Here is a 12676-nt window from a genome sequence, read left to right on the forward strand (position 1 = left end):
CCCTTGGTGTCCATATGTCTGTTCTCTACATCTGTGTCTCAACTTCTGCCCTGCAAACCGGCTCATCTGTACCATTTTTCTAGGTTACACATACATGCGTTAATATATGATATTTGTTTTTCTCTTTCTGACTTACTTCACTCTGTATGACAGTCTCTAGATCTATCCACGTCTCAGCAAATGACTCAATTTCGTTCCTTTTTATGGCTGAGTAATATTCCATTGTATATATGTACCACAACTTCTTTAACCATTCATCTGTCGATGGGCATTTAGGTTGCTTCCATGACCTGGCTATTGTAAATAATGCTGCAGTGAACATTGGGGTGCATGTGTCTTTTTGAATTATGGTTTTCTCTGGGTATACGCCCAGTAGTGGGATTGCTGGATCATATGGTAAATCTATTTTTAGTTTTTTAAGGAACCTCCATATTGTTCTGCATAGTGGCTGTATCAATTTACATTCCCACCAACAGTGCAAGAGGGTTCCCTTTTCTCCACACCCTCTCCAGCATTTGTTGTTTGTAGATTTTCTGATGATGCCCATTCTAACTGGTGTGAGGTGATACCTCACTGTAGTTTTGATATGCATTTCTATAATAATTAGTGATGTTGAGCATCTTTTCATGTGCTTCTTGGCCATCTGTATGTCTTCTTTGGAGAAATGTCTATTTAGGTCTTCTGCCCATTTTTAGATTGGGTTGTTTGTTTCTTTAATATTGAGCTGCATGAGCTGTTTATATATTTTGGAGTTTAATCCTTTGTCCGTTGATTCGTTTGCAAATATTTTCTCCCATTCTGAGGGTTGTCTTTTCGTCTTGTTTATGGTTTCCTTTGCTGTGCAAAAGCTCTGAAGTTTCATTAGGTCCCATTTATTCAGTTTTGTTTTTATTTCCATTACTCTAGGAGGTGGATCAAAAAAGATCTTGCTGTGATTGATGTCAAAGAGTGTTCTTCTTATGTTTTCCACTAAGAGTTTTATAGTGTCCGGTCTTACATTTAGGTCTTGAACCCATTTTGAGTTTATTTTTGTGTATGGTGTTAGGGAGTGTTCTAATTTCATTCTTTTACATGTAGCTGTCCAGTTTTCCCAGCACCACTTATTGAAGAGACTGTCTTTTCTCCATGGTATATCTTTGCCTCCTTTGTCATAGATTAGTTGACCATAGGTGCGTGGGTTTATCTCTGGGCTTTCTATCCTGTTCCACTGATCTATGTTTGTGCTTTTGTGCCAGTACCATATTGTCTTGATTACTGTAGCTTTATAGTAGAGTCTGCAGTCAGGGAGTCTGATTCCTCCAGCTCCGTTTTTTTCCCTCAAGACTGCTTTGGCTATTTGGGGTCTTTTGTGTCTCCATACAAATTTTAAGATGATTTGTTCTAGTTCCGTAAAAAATGCCATTGGTAATTTGATAGGGATTGCATTGAATCTGTAGATTGCTTTGGGTAGTAGAGTCATTTTCACAATATTGATTCTTCCAATCCAAGAACATGATATATCTCTCCACCTGTTGGTATCATCTTTAATTTCTTTCATCAGTGTCTTATAGTTTTCTGCATACAGGTCTTTTGTCTCCCTAGGTAGGTTTATTCCTAGATATTTTATTCTTTTTGTTGCAATGGTAAATGGGAGTGTTTCCATAATTTTTCTTTCAGATTTTTCATCATTGGTGTATAGGAATGCAAGAGATTTCTGTGCATTAATTTTGAATCCTGCAACTTTACCAAATTCATTGATTAGCTCTAGTAGTTTTCTGGTGGCATTTTTAGGATTCTCTATGTATAGTATCATGTCATCTGCAAACAGTGACAGTTTTACTTCTTCTTTTCCAATTTGTATTCCTTTTATTTCTTTTTCTTCTCTGATTGCCGTGGCTAGGACTTCCAAAGCTATGTTGAATAATAGTGGTGAGAGTGGACATCCTTGTCTCGTTCCTGATCTTAGAGGAAATGCTTCCAGTTTTTCACCATTGAGAATGATGTTTGCTGTGGGTTTGTCGTATATGGCCTTTATTATGTTGAGGAAAGTTCCCTCTATGCCTACTTTCTGGAGAGTTTTTATCATAGATGGGTGTTGAGTTTTGTCAAAAGCTTTCTCTGCATCTATTGAGATGATCATATGGTTTTTCTCCTTCAATTTGTTAATATGGTGTATCACGTTGATTGATTTGCGTATATTGAAGAATCCTTGCATTCCTGGAATAAACCCCACTTGATCATGGTGTATGATCCTTTTAATGTGCTGTTGGATTCTGTTTGCTAGTATTTTGTTGAGGATTTTTGCATCTGTGTTCATCAGTGATATTGGCCTGTAGTTTTCTTTCTTTGTGACATCTTTGTCTGGTTTTGGTATCAGGGTGATGGTGGCCTCGTAGAATGAGTTGGGGAGTGTTCCTCCCTCTGCAATATTTTGGAAGAGTTTGAGAAGGATAGGTGTTAGCTCTTCTCTAAATGTTTGATAGAATTCGCCTGTGAAGCCATCTGGTCCTGGACTTTTGTTTGTTGGAAGGTTTTTAATCACAGTTTCAATTTCAGTGCTTGTGATTGGTCTGTTCATATTTTCTATTTCTTCCTGGTTCAGTCTCGGCAGGTTGTGCATTTCTAAAAATCTGTCCATTTCTTCCAGGTTGTCCATTTTATTGGAGGTTGTCTTTATTTTATTAGAGTTGCTTGTAGTAGTCTCTCATGATCGTTTGTGTTTCTGCAGTGTCAGTGATTACTTCTCCTCTTTCATTTCTAATTCTGTTGATTTGAGTCTTCTCCCTTTTTCTCTTGATGAGTCTGGCTAATGGTTTATCAATTTTGTTTATCTTCTCAAAGAACCAGCTTTTAGTTTTATTGATCTTCGCTATTGTCTCCTTCATTTCTTTTTCATTTATTTCTGATCTGATCTTTATGATTTCTTTTCTTCTGCTAGCTTTGGGGTTTTTTTGTTCTCCTTTCTCTAATTGCTTCAGGTGCAAGGTTAGGTTGTTTATTCGAGATGTTTCCTGTTTCTTGAGGTAGGCTTGTATTGCTATAAACTTCCCTCTTACCACTGCTTTTGCTGCGTCCCATAGGTTTTGGGTCGTCGTGTCTCCATTGTCATTTGTTCCTAGGTATTTTTTGATTTCCCCTTTGATTTCTTCAGTGATCACTTCGTTATTAAGTAGTGTATTGTGTAGCCTCCATGTGTTTGTATTTTTTACAGATCTTTTCCTGTAATTGATATCTAGTTTCATAGCGTTGTGGTCGGAAAAGATACTTGATACGATTTCAATTTTCTTAAATTTACCAAGGCTTGATTTGTGACCCAAGATATGATCCTGGAGAATATTCCATGAGCACTTGAGAAAAATGTGTATTCTGTTGTTTTTGGGTGGAATGTCCTATAAATATCAATTAAGTCCATCTTGTTTAATGTATCATTTAAAGCTTGTGTTTCCTTATTTATTTTCATTTTGGATGATCTGTCCATTGGTGAAAGTGGGGTGTTAAAGTCCACTACTATGATTGTGTTGCTGTCGATTTCCCCTTTTATGGCTGTTAGTATTTGCCTTATGTATTGAGGTGCTCCTATGTTGGGTGCATAAATATTTACAATTGTTATACCTTCCTCTTGGATTGATCCCTTGATCATTATATAGTGTCCTTCTTTGTCTCTTGTAATAGTGTTTATTTTAAAGTCTATTTTGTCTGATATGAGAATTCCTCCTCCAGGTTTCTTTAGATATCCATTTGCATGGAATATCTTTTTCCATCCCCTCACTTTCAGTCTGTATGTGTCTCTAGGTCTGAAGTGGGTCTCTTGTAGACAGCATATATATGGGTCTTGTTTTTGTATCCATTCAGCCAGTCTGTGTCTTTTGGTGGGAGCATTTAATCCATTTACATTTAAGGTAATTATCGATATGTATGTTCCTATTCCCATTTTCTTAAATGTTTTGGGTTTGTTATTGTAGGTGTTTTCCTTCTCTTTTGTTTCTTGCCTAGAGAAGTTCCTTTAGCATTTGTTGTAAAGCTGGTTTGGTGGTGCTGAATTCTCTTAGCTTTTGCCTGTCTGTAAAGGTTTTAATTTGTCTCTTGAATCTGAATGAGATCCTTGCTGGGTAGAGTGATCTTGGTTGTAGGTTTTTCCCTTTCATCACTCTAAATATGTCCTGCCACACCCTTCTGGCTTGCAATTTCTGCTAAAAGATCAGCTGTTAACCTTATGGGGATTCCATTGTATGTTATTTGTTGCTTTTCCTTGCTGCTTTTAATATTTCTTCTTTGTATTTAATTTTGATAGTTTCATCAATATGTGTCTCGGCATGTTTCTCCTTGGATTTATCCTGTATGGGACTCTCTGTGCTTCCAGGACTTGATTAACTATTTCCTTTCCCATATTAGGGAAGTTTTCAACTATAATCTCTTCAAATATTTTCTCAGTCCCTTTCTTTTTCTCTTCTTCTGGGACCCCTATAATTCGAATGTTGGTACATTTAATGTTGTCCCAGAGGTCTCTGAGACTGTCCTCAGTTCTTTTCATTCTTTTTTCTTTATTCTGCTCTGTGGTAGTTATTTCCACTATTTTATCTTCCAGGTCACTTATCCAATCTTCTGCCTCAGTTATTCTGCTATTGATCCCATCTAGAGTATTTTTAATTTCATTTATTGTGTTTTTCATCATTGCTTGGTTCCTCTTTAGTTCTTCTACGTCCTTGTTAAATGTTTCTTGCATTTTGTCTATTCTATTTCCAAGATTTTGGATCATCCTTACTATCATTATTCTGAATTCTTTTTCAGGTAGACTACCTATTTCCTCTTCATTTGTTAGGTCTGGTGTGTTTTGACCCTGCTCCTTCATCTGCTGTGTGTTTTTCTGTCTTCTCATTTTGCTTATCTTACTGTGTTTGGGGTCTCCTTTTCACAGGCTGCAGGTTCATAGTTCCCATTGTTTTTGGTATCTCTCCCCAGTGGCTAAGGTTGGTTCAGTGGGTTGTGTAGGCTTCCTGGTGGAGGGAACTAGTGCCTGTGTTCTGGTGGATGAGGCTGGATCTTGTCTTTCTGGTGGGCAGGTCCACGTCTGGTGGTGTGTTTTGGGGTGTCTGTGGCCTTATTATGATTTTAGGCAGCCTCTCTGCTAATGGGTGAGCCTGTGTTCCTGTCTTGCTAGTTGTTTGGCATAGGGTGTTCAGCACTGTAGCTTGCTGGTCATTGAGTGAAGCTGGGTCTTGATGTTGAGATGGAGATCTCTGAGAGATTTTCGCCTTTTGGTATTATGTGGAGCTGGGAGGTCTCTTGTGGACCAGTATCCTGAAGTTGGCTCTCCCACCTCAGAGGCACAGCCCTGATGCCTGGCTGGAGCACCAAGAGCCTTTCATCCACACGGTGTCTTGCCAGGTGTTCAAGTTGCCCTGGGCCTGCGGAGCCAAGTGAAGAGCCGCAGTTCAAGCTTTGAAAAGGCAGCGTTGTCAGGGCATTGGGTATCAGGTCCTGGTTAGAGGCAACTCCCACGACATCTCAGACAGCTCACCGGCCTGCGGTCCCCAGGACTGTCACGGCTTCAGCCGCCGGGGCCTCTCCAGAGCCGGCAGCCTCAGTGAGGCTGCCCTCCCCTCGGGCTCCAGGGCACTTCAGTGACGGCGGAGGGAAGAGACCCCGAGCCGGGAGTCCCAGCTCTGCAGAAACACGGGCTCCGTTCTGGGTGAGGAGGTGGGCTGCATCTTGTTCTTAAGTCTGTGAGACTGATCTGAATTTTTCCTTTTGCTTACTTTCTTTGTTGAGTTTTGGTATCAAGATTTGCTATCATAAAATGAGTTAGAGAATGTTCTCTCTTTCTCTTGAATAATTAGTATAATTTCCTTTAACTATTTGGAAGGATTGGCCAGTGAAGCCACCTGTGCTGGTGTTTGTTTGGTTTTGGTTTTGTTTATGTGTACAGGGAGGTGGGGGAGTTTCAAAATGCACATTTAATTTTTTAATAGTTATGATTAGTTAGATATTTTTCTTGTCAGTTTTGGTAAGTTACAGTTTTCTAGTACTTTATCCATTTCATCTAACTTTTCTAGTTTATTGACATAAATGTATTCATAATATCCTCTCGTTACCTTTTTTAAAAAAAATTTATTTATTTATTTATTTTTGGCTATGTTGGGTCGTCGTTTCTGTGCAAGGGCTTTCTCTAGTTGCGGCAAGCGGGGGCCACTCTTCATCGCAGTGCTCGGGCCTCTCACTATCGTGGCCTCTCTTGTTGCGGAGCACAGGCTCCAGATGCGCAGGCTCAGTAGTTGTGGCTCACGGGCCCAGTTGCTCCGCGGCATGTGGGATCTTCCCAGACCAGGGCTCGAACCCGTGTGCCCTGCATTGGCAGGCAGATTCTCAACCACTGCGCCACCAGGGAAGCCCCACCTTTTTTAAAAAAAATTTATTTTATTTTTGGCTGCATCGGGTCTTCGTTGCTGCGCATGAGCTTTCTCTAGTTGTGGCGAGTGGGGTCTACTCTTCGTTGCGGTGTGTGGGCTTCTCATTGCGGTGGCTTCTTTTGTTGTGGAGCACAGGCTCTAGGCACGTGGGCTTCAGTAGTTGTGGCACACGGGCCCAGTCACTCCACAGCATGTGGGATCTTCCTGGACCAGGGATTGAACCCGTGTCGCCTGCACTGGCAGGCGGATTCTTAACCAGTGTGCCATCCCCTCTTGTTATCTTTTTAATATCTGAAAGATCAGTAGCAACGTCCCCTTTTTTTCATTTCTGATTTTGGTTATTTGAACCTTCTTTATTTTTTTTAACTACTTCTGAGTGAATTTTACCAACTTTATTAGTCTTCTAAAACTGAAAATTTGGCTTTTTTAACCAATTGTATGCTGACTTTTTCTATTTAATGAAATTTATGTTCACATATTTATTATTTTCTTCTTTCTTTGCATTTCTAAGTTCTTGAGATAGATGTTTAGTTTATTAATTTTCAGCCTTTCTTCTTTTTTAGTATATGTGCATTTAGAGTTATAAATTTCTAACTGTTGCTTCATCTGCCTGTAAGTTTTAGCATGCGTTATTTTTCTAATGAAGTTCAAAGCATTTTAATTTCCATTGTGGGGACTCCCCTGGTGGCACAGTGGTTAAGAATCCACCTGCCAATACTGGGGACACGGGTTTGATCCCTGGTCCGGAAGGCCCCATGTGCCACGGAGCAACTAAGCCCATGTGCCACAACTGCTGAACCTGTGCTTTAGAGCCTGCACGCCGCAACTCAACTACTGAAGCCCACAAGCTCTGGGTCCCGCGTGCCGCAACTACTGAGCCCGCGTGCTGTGACTGCTGAAGCCTGTGTGCCTAGAGCCCCGTGCTCTGCAACAAGAGAAGCTACCGCAGTGAGAAGCCTGCACACTGCAATAAAGAGTAGCCCCTGCTCACCACAACTAGAGAAAGCCCACGCACAGCAATGAAGACCCAACGCAGCCAAAAATGAAATAAATAAATTTATTTAAAAAAATAATAATAATTTCCATTGTGATCTCTTCTTTGCTTTGTGGATTATGTCTAAGGGTTTTTCTTTGTTTCCAGACATGTAGTGTTTCTGGGTATATTTTTATTAATGGTTTAAAGTTTAATTTTATTATGATCAGAGTACATGGTCTTGAATGATGTCCCTTTTTTTTTTTTTCTGCTTTTACTTTTATTTGCATTTATTTTTTGTGGCATTTACTCCCAGGCCGTAAGTTTTTGTTTCTTCAGTTTTTTCTGGGATATCTTTTTCTACTGGGCAACCTCCTCTTCTGGTTTAGGAACAATCTGTTCTTTTTCAGTAAGGATCATCTCAATGTGGCAGGGAGAGCTCATGTATGGGTTGATCCTACTATGAGCTCTGTAAGTCCTGTGCCGCATCTTGGGGGCTTTGTTCACCTAGATGTGCTTAATGACCAGAGAATCTACATCTAAGCCCTTAAGTTCAGCATTACTCTCTGCACTTTTGAGCATGTGTAGTAAAAATTCAGCACTCTTTTTGGGCCACCGACCCTGCGTCCAGCCCCACTGTTTGGCCTGGACACACCTACCAACTCCACCATTCTAACGACAGAATGGCACATATTGCTTCTTTAAAGTGACATCCTTCAGATACTTGGTGGCTTTTCGGATATGCATACCCTTAATGGCCTGGGCAGTTTCACGAGTGTTCTTAAAGTGAACATGAAGATTTGTACCTCTTGACTTGCATGATTTTGTGGGGTTTTTTCTGGGTCAAGTGAATAGCGAACCATTTTTAGAGGTCAGCTCAGGCCGCTTACCAGAAAAGTCAATTTTTTTTTTTTATTATAGTTGATTTACAGTGTCCTGTTAGTTTCAGGTGTACAACACGGTGATTCAGTTTTATACACACACACACACACACACACACACACACACACACACATTCTTTTGCAGATTCTTTTCCCTTATAGGTTATTACAAACTATCACGTATAGTTTCCTGTGCTATACAGTATGTCCTTGTTGGTTGTATAGTTACATACAGTAGTGTGTATATGTTAATCCCATCCTCCTAATTTATCCCCCTGCCCCCCGCCCTTCCCCTTTGGTAACCATAAGTTTGTTTTCTATGTCTGTGGGTCTATTTCTGTTTTGTAAATAAGTTCATTTGTATCTTATTTTTGTTTCAGATTCCACATATAAATGATATCATATGATATTTGTCTTTCTCCAGCTTACTTCACTCATTATGACAATCTCTAGGTCCATCCATGTTGCTGCAAATGGCATTATTTCATTCTTTTTATGGCTGAGTAATATTCCATTGTATATATGTACCACATTTTCTTTATCCACTCCTCTGTCGATGGATATTTAGGTTGCTTCCATGTCTTGGCTATTGTAAACAGTGCTGCAAAGAACATTGTGGTGCATGTATCCTTTCAGATCATGTTTTTCTCTGGATATATGCCCAGGAGTGGGATTGCAGGGTCATATGGTAGCTCTATTTTTAGTTTTTTAAGGAACCTCCTACTGTTCTCCATAGTGGCTGTATCAGTTTACATTTCCACCAACATTCCCTTTTCTCCACACCCTCTCCAGCATTTGTTGTTTGTAGACTTTTTTTTTTTTTTTTTTTTTTTTTTAGGTGTTTCAGTTTGTAGACTTTTTGATGATGACCATTCTGACCGGTGTGGGGTGATACCTCATTATAGTTTTCATTTGCATTGCTCTGATGATTAGTGATGTTGAGCATCCTTTCATGTGTCTGTTGGCAGTCTGTATATCTTCTTTGGAGAAATGTCTATTTGGGTTTTCTGCCCATTTTTGGATTGGGTTGTTTTGGTTTTTTTTGATATTGAGCTGCATGAGCTGCTTGTATATTTTGGAGATTAATCCTTTATCAGTTGCTTCGTTTGCAAATATTTTCTCCCATTCTGAGGGTTGTCTTTTCGTTTTGTTTATGGTTTCCTTAGCTGTGCAAAAGCTTTGAAGTTTCATTAGGTCCCATTTGTTTATTTTTGTTTGTATTTCCATTTCTCTAGGAGCTGGGTCAAAAAGGATCTTGCTGTGATTTATGTCATAGAGTGTTCTGCCTATCTTTTCCTCTAAGTGTTTTATAGTGTCTGGCCTTACATTTAGGTATTTAATCCATTCTGAGTTTATTTTTGTGTATGGTGTTAGGGAGTGTTCTAATTTCATTCTTTTACATGTAGCTGTCCAGTTTTCCCAGCACCACTTATTGAAGAGGCTGTCTTTTCTCCATTGTGTATTCTTGCCTCCTTTATCAAAGATAAGGTGACCATATGAGTGTGGGTTTACCTCTGGGCTTTCTATCCTGTTCTATTGATCTGTATTTCTGTTTTTGTGCCAGTACCATACTGTCTTGATTACTGTATCTTTGTAGTATAGTCTGAAGTCAAGGAGTCTGATTCCTCCAGATCCATTCTTCTTTCTCAAGAATGCTTTGGCTATTCAGGGTCTTTTGTGTTTCCGTACAAGTTGTGAATTTTTTTGTTCTAGTTCTGTGAAAAATGCCAGTGGTATTTTGATAGGGATTGCATTGAATCTGTAGATTGCTTTGGGTAGTAGAGTCATTTTCACAATGTTGATTCTTCCAATCCAAGAACATGGTATATCTCTCCATCTGTTTGTATCATCTTTAATTTCTTTCATCAGTGTCTTATAGTTTTCTGCATACAGGTCTTTTGTCTCCTTAGGTACGTTTATTCCTAGGTATTTTAGTCTTTTTGCTGCAGTGGTAGATGGGAGTGTTTCCTTAATTTCTCTTTCAGAATTCTCATCATTATTGTATAGGAATGCAAGAGATTTCTGTGCATTAATTTTGTATCCTGCTACTTTACCAAATTCACTGATTAGCTCTAGTAGTTTTCTGGTAGTGTCTTTAGGATTCTCTATGTATAGTATCATGTCATCTGCAAACAGTGACAGTTTTACTTCTTCTTTTCCAATTTGGATTCCTTTTACTTCTTTTTCTTCTCTAATTGCTGTGGCTAAAACTTCCAAAACTATGTTGAATAATAGTGGTGAGAGTGGGCAACCTTGTCTTGTTCCTGATTTTGGTGGAAATGGTTTCAGTTTTTCACCATTGAGAACAATGTTGACTGTAGGTTTGTCATATATGGCCTTTAATATGTTGAGGTAAGTTCCCTCTATGCCTACTTTCTGGAGGATTTTTATCATAAATGGGTGTTGAATTTTAATGAAAGCTTTTTCTACATCTATTGAGATGATCATATGGTTTTTCTCCTTCAATTTGTTAATATGGTGTATCACATTGATTGATTTGCATATATTGAAGAATCCTTGCATTCCTGGGCTAAACCCCACTTGATCATGTTGTATGATCCTTTTAATGTGCTGTTGGATACTGTTTGCTAATATTTTGCTGAGGATTTTTGTATCTATATTTATCAGTGATATTGGTCTGTAGTTTTCTTTTTTTGTGACATCCTTGTCTGGTTTTGGTATCAGGGTGATGGTGGCCTCGTACAATGAGTTTGGGAGTGTTCCTCCCTCTGATATATTTTGGAAGAGTTTGAGAAGGATGGGTGTTACCTCTTCTCTAAATGTTTGATAGAATTCTCCTGTGAATCCATATGGTCCTAGGCTTTTGTTTGTTGGAAGATTTTAATCACAGTTTCAATTTCAGTGCTTGTGATTGGTCTGTTTATATTTTCTATTTCTTCCTGGTTCAGTCTTAGAAGGTTGTGCTTTTCTAAGAATGTGTGCATTTCTTCCAGGTTGTCCATTTTATTGGCATATAGTTGCTTGTAGTAATCTCTCATGATCCTTTGTATTTCTGCAGTGTCAGTTGTTACTTCTCCTTTTTCATTTCTAATTCTACTGATTTGAGTCTTTTCCCTTTTTTTCTTGATGAGTCTGGCTAATAGTTTATCAATTTTGTTTATCTTCTCAAAGAACCAGCTTTTATTTTTATTGATCTTTGCTGTCATTTCCTTCATTTCTTTTTCATTTATTTCTGGTCTGATCTTTATGATTTCTTTCCTTCTGCTAACTTCGGGGTTTTTTGTTCTTATTTCTCTAAGTGCGTTAGGTGTAAGGTTAGGTTGTTTATTTGAGATGTTTCTTGTTTCTTGAGGTAGGATTGTATTGCTATAAACTTCACTTTTAGAACTGCTTTTTCTGCATCCTGTAGATTTTGGGTCATCGTGTTTTCATTGTCATTTGTTTCTAGGTATTTTTTTATTTCCTCTTTGATTTCTTCAGTGATTTCTTGGTTATTTAGTAGTGTACTGTTTAGCCTCCATGTGTTTGTACTTTTTCTAGTTTTTTTCCTGTAATTGATATCTAGTCTCATAGCATTGTGGTCAGAAAAGATACTTGATATGATTTCAATTTTCTTAAATTTACCAAGGCTTGATTTGTGACCCAAGATATCTATCTTGGCGAATGTTCCATGAGCACCTGAGAAGAAAGTGTATTCTGTTGTTTTTGGATGGAATGTCCTATAAATATCAATTATGTCCATCTTGTTTAATGTGTCATTTAAAGCTTGTTTTCCCTTATTTATTTTCATTTTGGATGATCTGTCCATTGGTGAAAGTGGGGTGTTAATGTCCCCTACTATGATTGTTTTACTGTCGATTTCCTCTTTTATGGCTGTTAGCATTTGCCTTATGTATTGAGGTTCTCCTATGTTGGGTGCATAAATATTTACAATTGTTATATCTTCTTGGATTGATCCCTTGATCATTATGTAGTGTCCTTTGTCTCTTGTAATAGTGTTTATTTTAAAGTCTATTTTGTCTGATATGAGAATTGCTACTCCAGCTGTCTTTTGATTTCCATTTGCATGGAATATCGTTTTCCATCCCCTCACTTTCAGTCTGTATGTGTCCCTATGTCTGAAGTGGGTCTCTTGTAGACAGCATATATACGGGTCTTGTTTTTGTATCCATTCAGCCAGTCTCTGTCTTTTGGTTGGAGCGTTTAATCCATTTACGATTAAGGTAATTATCGATATGTGTGTTCCTATTACCATTTTCTTAATTGTTTTGGGTTTGTTATTGTAGGTCTTTTCCTTCTCTTGTGTTTCCTGCCTAGAGAAGTTCCTTGAGCATTTGTTGTGAAGCTGGTTTGTTGGTGCTGCATTCTCTTAGCTTTTGCCTGTCTGTAAAGGTTTTAATTTGTCTGTTGAATCTGAATGAGATCCTTGCTGGGTAGAGTAGTCTTGATTGTAGGTTTTTCCCTTTCATCACTCT

General features: G+C 38.6%; 1 protein-coding gene and 1 pseudogene across 11 annotated transcripts in view; one reads left to right on the top strand and one right to left on the bottom strand.

The window, feature by feature from the left end:
* Positions 1-12676, top strand: part of STX17 (syntaxin 17) — a 121769-nt gene that overhangs the window by 38300 nt on the left and 70793 nt on the right. The gene's annotated exons all lie outside the window — the stretch shown is intronic.
* Positions 7666-8222, bottom strand: LOC132367905 (large ribosomal subunit protein uL22-like; annotated as a pseudogene).

This window comes from Balaenoptera ricei, chromosome 6, assembly GCF_028023285.1.
Source record: "Balaenoptera ricei isolate mBalRic1 chromosome 6, mBalRic1.hap2, whole genome shotgun sequence".
NCBI lineage: Eukaryota > Metazoa > Chordata > Mammalia > Artiodactyla > Balaenopteridae > Balaenoptera > Balaenoptera ricei.